This window comes from Oncorhynchus keta, chromosome 28 (genome assembly GCF_023373465.1).
Source record: "Oncorhynchus keta strain PuntledgeMale-10-30-2019 chromosome 28, Oket_V2, whole genome shotgun sequence".
In the NCBI taxonomy this organism is placed as follows: Eukaryota; Metazoa; Chordata; class Actinopteri; order Salmoniformes; family Salmonidae; genus Oncorhynchus; species Oncorhynchus keta.
This window is the reverse complement of record NC_068448.1, coordinates 16,853,706-16,862,540: the sequence shown is the minus strand read 5'-3', so window position 1 is coordinate 16,862,540 and position 8,835 is coordinate 16,853,706.

Below are 8,835 nucleotides of genomic sequence, written 5' to 3'. Positions count from 1 at the left end.
TCCTGTATTCCCTGTTCACCCACGACTGTGTGGCCATGCACGCCTCTAACTCAATCATCAAGTTTGCAGACGACACAACGGTAATGGGCTTGATCACCAACAACGACGAGACATCCTACAGGGAGGAGGTGAGGACAGTCAGAGCGTGGTGTCAGGAAAACAACCTCTCACTCAACGTCAACAAAACAAAGGAGATGATCATGGTCTTCAGGAAACAGCAGAGGGAGCACCCCCTATCTACATCGAAGGGACAGCAGTGGAGAAGGTGGAAAGTTCTAAGTTCCTGGGCGTGCACATGACAGACAAAATTAAATGGTGCAGCAGCGCCTCTTCAACCTCAGGAGGCAGAAGAAATTTGGCTTGTCACCCAAAACCCTGACAAATTTTTAGATTCACAATCGAGAGCATCCTGTCAGGCTGTATCGCAAACTACCTGCCCTCCATGACACCTACAGCACCCAATGTCACAGGAAGGCCAAAAAGATCATCAAGGACATCAACCACCCGAGCCGCTGCCTGTTCACACCGCTACCATCCAGAAGGCGAGGTCAGTACAGGTACATCAAAGATGGGACCCAGAGACTTCTATCTCAACACCATCAGACTGCTAAACAGCCATCACTAACTCAGAGAGGCTGCTGCGTTCAATGAGACCCAATCACTGGCCACTTTCATAAATAGATCACTAGTCACTTCATACGATGCACTCTAAATAATGCCACTTTAATAATGTTTACATATCTGTATATACTGTATTTTATACCATCTATTGCACCTTGCCTATGCCGCTCGGCCATCGCTCATCCATATACTTACATGTACATATTCTCATTCACCCCTTTAGATTTGTGTGTATTAGGTAGTTGTTGGGGAATTGTTAGATTACTTGTTAGATAGCAGCACAAATGTTAGATACTTCACTGTCGGAACTCGCAGCACAAGCATTTCGCTACACTCGCATTAACATCTGCCAACCATGTGTATGTGACAAATAAAATTTGATTTGATTTAGAGTCCTTTGCTTTCTTGTCTGAAGTTACAGCTCGACCACATATAAAAACTATTGATGAAGCAATTTATTTTTGATGATTATTGATTCAAACTTACCGTAGTTACTTTACAGATTTTTGCAGAATGGAAGGCTTTCATGTCTCTGGCCCTTGATATCTGTTATCAGGTCTGCTCTTTTTGCTTGTAACAAGCAGAGCCGTGCTGCAAAACCTACTAGAAAATATGAATTTGTCTACTGTACATTCTTTCTACAAAAACATTCCAGAACGACAAAGCATCTATCAATAAAGACAAGTAAGACATGAATGGCCTACATTTCCCATCCTGCGAATGTGCTCTTATTGCTTTGTCTTGGAGCACCTATAGTATTGCTGTGTGTTATTGTCTTGACTCTCAGTTGTGACTGAACTAGCGGTAACACTTCATTGATTTTCCCCTGAAGAGCCCATCAAAGGCTCTTCAGCAGAGTGGAGCGGTCAAATTCATCCTCTCCTTCTTCACAGATCTTTGAGTGCCCGGCCAGATTAACAAAAGAACCTCAGTTACTGTAGTAGACAGATGGGGACAAGTGTTTTATTGAGGTTTGTTTGAGAGTTGATATTATTTTAGTGTTAGTATTTTAGCATTATAATTATTTTGCAGTTAATATTGCTCCTGATTGCATTAATGAATTACTGACTGCTGTTGGATATATAAAAAGGAAGGCTACTGCACCCAGATGTCCCTTCCAAGTTCATCCACAATAAAACTTTGCTCCCCAGTTTATTGTAAAACTAGTGATGGATAGAGAGGTCTAGGTATTTTTTGCACATATTTCAACAATACCATGATTGATGTGCTGTGTCTCAAAATTACAGCAACAGAATTTGAGAGTGTGCCCAGGCAGAGGCAGGATGGGTTTTCCGTCATGCATAATGCATATTCACAATGGGTAAATAACTCAAACTGGAGAGAAATATTCTTCTTCCACATTACAGTTGAGGTATCATTTAAGATGTATTGATCCATTACTGATATATTGATTTGTACAGTACCATTCATCATATTCATCTTGGTTGATTGCTCAAACCTCCATCCTGATCAGTACAGTAGAATTCTGAACCATTATATATGGACCTGCTCAATGAGATTCATACAGTACTGCATACAGTACCCCTGCTCTGCCACTGGATTATGTTCATACTTCAGACAATTAGTTAGGGTGGTATTTCCCTGTCTTGTGTCAGTTAGAATCACCACTTCATTTTAAGAATGTGAAATGTCAGAATAATAATAGAGTGATTTATTTCAGCTTTTATTTCTTTCATCACATTCCCAGTGGGTCAGAAGCTGACATACATTCAATTAGTATTTGGTAGCATTGCCTTGAAATTGTTTAACTTGGGTCAAACATTTTGGGTAGCCTTCCACAAGCTTCCCACAATAAGTTGGGTGAATTTAGTCCCATTCCTCCTGATAGAGCTGGTGTAACTGAGTCAGGTTTGTAGGCCTCCTTGCTCACACATGTTTTTTTCAGTTCTGCCCACACATTTTCTATATTGAGGTCAGTGCTTTGTGATGGCCACTCCAGTACCTTGACTTTGCTGTCCTTAATCCATTTTGCCACAACTTTGGAAGTATGCTTGGGGTCATTGACCAATTTGCGACCAAGCTTTAACTTCCTGACTGATGTCTTGAGACGATGCATCAATATATCCAAACTATTTTCCTTCCACATGAAGCCATCTATTTTGTGAACAGCATCAGTTCCTCCTGAAGCAAAACACCCCCAACATGTTACTACCACATCTTGCTTCATGATTGGGATGATGTTCTTCGGCTTGCAAGCCTCCCCCTGCTTCCTCCAAACATAACGATGGTCATTATGGCCAAAAAGTTATATTTTTGCTTCATCAGACCAGAGAACATTTCTTCAAAAAGTATGATCTTTCTCCCCATGTGCAGTTGCAAACCATAGTCTGGCTTTTTAATGGCAGTTTTTGAGCAGTGGCTTCTTCCTTGCTGAGCTGCCTTTCAGGTTATGTCGATATAGGACTCGTTTTACTGTGGACATAGATAGTTTTGTACCTTTTTCCTCCAGCATCTTCACAACGTCCTTTGCTGTTGTTCTGGGATTTTTCACTTTTCGCACCGAAGTACGTTAATCTCTAGGAGACAGAACGCTTCTCCTTCCTGAGCGATATGACAGCTGCGTGGTCCCATGGTATTTATGCTTACTATTGTTTGTACAAATGAACTTGGTACCTTCAGGCGTTTGGAAACTGCTACAAAGGATGAACCAGACTTGTGGAGGTGTACAATTTTTTTCTGAGGTCTTGGCTGATTTCTTTTGATTTTCCCATGATGTCAAGCGAAGATGCACTGAGTTTGAAGGTAGGCCATGAAATACATCCACAGGTACACCTCCAATTGACTCAAATTATGTCAATTAGCCAAACAGAAGCTTATAAAGCCATGACGTCATTTTCTGGAATTTTCCAAGCTGGTTAAAGGAACAGTCAACTTAGTGCATGTAAACTTCTGAACCACTGGAATTGTGATACAGTGAATTACAAGTGAAATAATCTGTCTGTAAACAATTGTTGGAAAAATGACCTGTGTCATGCACAAAGTAGATGTCCTAACCAGCTTGCCAAAACTATAGTTTGTTAACAAGAAATTTGTGGAGTGGTTGAAAAACGGATTTTAATGACTCCAACCTAAGTGTATGTAAACTTCAGACTTCAACTGTATGACTCCATCATGGTCAGTCATACTGCTCTCCGTATGTAACGTATACACAGGGAGTCAGGAAGCAGGTGCAGAAGGTGAGTTTAATAGTAAGAAACATGAAGAATATCAAAACAGAAGTAGCGTACTGAACGTAAACAAAGCCAATACTACCTGAAGATGTCGGCTGCTGAGAGTAATCAAGGTCATTTTGAAGTCCAGGTGTGCTTAACGAAGGGGAGCAGGTGTGCTTAATGATGGTTGCCAGGTGTGCGTAATGTGGGTTGCAAGGACTGGTGGTTTGTAGACTGGCGACGTCGAGCGCCGAAGAAAGGGAACGGGAGTAGGGATGACTGACACTACGCTCCTCAAATGATGTATATACTGCATTCAATACCATCTACTGTATCTTGCCTATGCCGCTCTGTACCATCACTCATTCATATATCTTTATGTACATATTCTTTATCCCCTTACACTTGTCTATAAGGTAGTATTTTTGGAATTGTTAGCTAGATTACTTGTTGGTTATTACTGCATTGTCGGAACTACAAGCACAAGCATTTCGCTACACTCGCATTAACATCTGCTAACCATGTGTATGTGACAAATACAATTTGATTTGATTTGAAATGACATTCTGCTCCAGCCCTGCTGGTGAGGGGAATTAAGTTGCTCACTGGTTCCTAATTGTGTCATTAAAATTTCAATAAAAAGGAGAACAAAAGGCAGTCAGTTAATTAAGTGCCACTGTGTCTGAAATAAAGGCTGCAAAACAACCTACTTTAATTTTGTTGATTGTTTGTATTTCAGTCTAGAGAAAGCTTAATAAACAGACTTTATGGTAGTTTTTGTTCTGGTTAAGATTCATCTGTAAGTATTGGATTGATGTAATTAATGTGGCAATATACATTTAATGTTCTTAATAGTTTATGGTTCATTAAATTAATTGCCAACATGCATAAACATTTTCACAAGGAACAAATGGATGCCTAATTTTATTATATTATTACATTATATTTATTATTATTATCTTGTCATTGTAAAAATGAAAATTAACAGTGCATGCACACATCTCATATACAGGTAACTGCCAAAATAATGGAAACACATGAGTAAATGAGGGTTCTGGTAGCTCTGTTATGCTGTGGAGTTTATTTTCCTGCCATGGTTTAGGTCCACTCAACCCCTAAGAGGGCAAGGTAAACGTTCAACCTACGTTGAATCCTTTCTATCCTGATGGGAGTGGATGACAATCCCCCATCCACAGGGCACAAGTGGTCACTGAATGGTTTGATGAGCATGAAAACGACGTAAACCATATGCCATGGCCGTCTCAATCACCAGATCTCAACCCAATTGAACACTTATGGGAGATTCTGAAGCAGTGCCTGAGATGGCGTTTTCCACCACCATCAGCAAATGATGGAATTTCTCTTGGAAGAATGGTGTCACATCCCTCCAACAGAGTTCCATACACTTGTAGAATCTATGCCAAGGCACATTGAAGCTGTTCTAGCGGCTCGTGGTGGCCCAATGCCCTATTAAGATACTTTATGTTGGCGATTCCATTATTTTGGCAGTTACCTGTACATAAACCACTTACAGAATTGGAATAATTGTTATGTTCAAGATAAGTAATATGAGTGAATATGAATATATGTTACTTCCATGCCATGGTCAAATACACTTAATAGCGCAATTAGATTCCTCCTAATTTGTATTCAGATTTTTAAAAACATTTTGTTATTTTTTACAATGATCCAAACTGCTTGGATACTTAGTGCCTTTTTAATTCAAAGTGGCCATTACCCCAAAATGATGACTTATCTGAATCAACTGCAAGATGGTTCACACAACAGATGTGTTAGCTAGTACAACTGAATGGATGAGGCTGTTTTCAGAGCTACTAGGTGGACGGCTTAACATTTCATGAGGTGGAAGGGGAAGTGTGTTGAATACCAAACACAGTGAAGAGGATAGTTGTTTGAGTTCATACTCTGAGAATTGTGTTCTGTGATGAATGATAATGCAGAAATACTGAAGGACTTGTCCAGAAGTACTGTCTGTGAGCTGATATTTTCCACTGCTCACCCTAGAGAGAATATTATGAGAAGTGAGTTGAATACCTAACATGGCAGAGAGGAGAGTTAATTGAATTCAAGAATTACTCTTAACCAATTGAATTCTTTGCAATATTGCTATACCCATACTGTAAAGGTGTCTGTTATCCAACGGTAAACAAAGTGAATGTACAGTACAATCAAGCTGTTATTCACACCTGAATTACACAGGGATTTGAGAGCTGAAATCTGTCAGAAATAGCCAGGGGTCATAGCTGCCTCCCACATACTTCCCCACTGTGTGATGCTGCTGCATTGTAGCTTTACATACATCCTAATAATAACAGTACAGTATAGCAAGCCAACCCTACTGTAGGAAGCTGATACGCAGTTATCAATGCTCTATTGACAATGTGACAACAATGATGGAATGAAACCTGCTACAATCAATCAATCAATCAAATTTTATTTATATAGCCCTTTGTACATCAGCTGATATCTCAAAGTGCTGTACAGAAACCCAGCCTAAAACCCCAAACAGCAAGCAATGCAGGTGTAGAAGCACGGTGGCTAGGAAAAACTCCCTAGAAAGGCCAAAACCTAGGAAGAAACCTAGAGAGGAACCAGGCTATGTGGGGTGGCCAGTCCTCTTCTGGCTGTGCCGGGTGGAGATTATAACAGAACATGGCCAAGATGTTCAAATGTTCATAAATGACCAGCATGGTCAAATAATAGTAAGGCAGAACAGTTGAAACTGGAGCAGCAGCATGGCCAGGTGGACTGGGGACAGCAAGGAGTCATCATGTCAGGTAGTCCTGGGGCATGGTCCTAGGGCTCAGGTCAGTTGAAACTGGAGCAGCAGCATGGCCAGGTGGACTGGGGACAGCAAGGAGCCATCATGTCAGGTAGTCCTGGGGCATGGTCCTAGGGCTCAGGTCCTCCGAGAGAGAGAGAGAAAGAAAGGAGAGAATTAGAGAACGCACACTTAGATTCACACAGGACACCGAATAGGACAGGAGAATTACTCCAGATATAACAAACTGACCCTAGCCCCCGACACAAACTACTGCAGCATAAATACTGGAGGCTGAGACAGGAGGGGTCAGGAGACATAGTGGCCCCATCCGAGGACACCCCCGGACAGGGCCAAACAGGAAGGATATAACCCCACCCACTTTGCCAAAGCACAGCCCCCACACCACTAGAGGGATATCTTCAACCACCAACTTACCATCCTGAGACAAGGCTGAGTATAGCCCACAAAGATCTCTGCCACGGCGCCAACCCAGACAGGATGACCACAACAGTGAATCAACCCACTCAGGTGATGCACAATAAAATGTCAATAGACAATTTGAGTATTATCCTTTCACAAAAGACAAATCAGGTGAACTACGAACAATTTAATGAAGCAAACTACAATACTCTAAGGGAGACCTTCATTTCCCCTCCAGTGTATTGCATATAAATGAGATTCTGTGTGTAGCGTTATATCAGGGAGAGATCTGGGGTGATTAGTGTGGGTCAGTCAGGCTGTAGGAAGCACAAGCGCATGTAGGTAAGTGAGTGTTTCAAACATTTCCTTCTGTCAGATCAATGCAACATCCCATCACCCAGAGATGAGACAGTGAATGCTCTGATTGTGTGTGCCTGCTCATGTACAGTCCATTCATCTGAGCCAGGCCACAGTTGAAAGCTGGACCAGGGATGAAACCAGTTAGTTCAACCACCAAAAACAGACAGATTCGATCTCATCATACAGTTAAAGACCTTGATTTTCCACCAATAAATTCCTTGTGTGGAATAATGTGGTAGTTACCTTCCTTGGATTCACACGTCACTGAGTATAAAGTAAGGACCAAATCAACTCTGCATGTTAACTATAATGTGGATTAACTTCAGAAGTGATGAACTCAGAGTAGCTTTTGTCTTGGACCCTTGGCCTCATTAACTGTGAAATGACAATTAGCTGTCTGTGAAAAACACACTTAAAGAGCTAATGATGGTATCCTGTTGATAACTACCACATTATTCCATACCTTAACATTCTGTAATACCCAATACATGAGATACATCCATAGCTACTTCTTCTGTGTTCAATATTCAGCCATGATATATAAAGCCATATCAACAAGAAGATAAACAAATATTCTTAAGTAGGCATTACATGTATTGACTGGGGAATCAACCCAAAGATAGCCTACTGTGAGTTGATCAGAATTACAAGACAGAGACCCTTTGGCTCTCTAAGCTACAGTAAGTATAGGCATTACCATTATTAACATCTGTCCAATGTCTGAGGGATTATTAAGAGTGTAATTACAAAGTTACTACACAGGTATAAAATCTACTTTCTGTAAAGTGTTACCAGAAATGGACATAGAGAATGGGATGGAGGAAGAGGATATCTGATAGCCTACTGTTGATAATGGTAGACAGTACCTCCAACAACTCATTCTAACAGTGACTTCAGACCTGTCTAATTTTGGACACAGCGACGGCTATCTGAGCACATAGAGTGAGGGGCGCAGCGGTCTAAGGCACTGCATCTCAGTGCAAGAAGCCTCACTACAGTCCCTGGTTCAAATCCAGGCTGTGATTGGGAGTCCCATAGGGCGGCACACAATTGGCCCAGCGTCATCCTGGTTTGGCCGGGGTAGGCGATCATTGTCAATAAGAATTTGTTCTGACTTGCCTAGTTAAATAAAGGTTAAATAAAAAATATAAAAAAACGAGGAACCACAGTGAGTGAACCTTCTTAGGCGCTAACTTCAGGGGAAAAATATAATCCATCCACATGAGTCTACGGCCAAAAGCGAGTGATTATTCCTGTTTCAGGGGGGGAACCCTTCACTCCACTCGCTAGCTAGATGCTGGTTGCTATGGATTTCTGTGAAAAGCTCTCAGAATAATGTTAGAATGGCACATCCCACCTGTGATGTCAGAGCTGTGAGGCTAGCTGTTGATATAGTGGGAGGGGCGAGGCTGTAGCCTGTTGCTCATGATCATCAAATAACCTGGTAATACTCTGCATGCCTTGTGACTGTGTGCA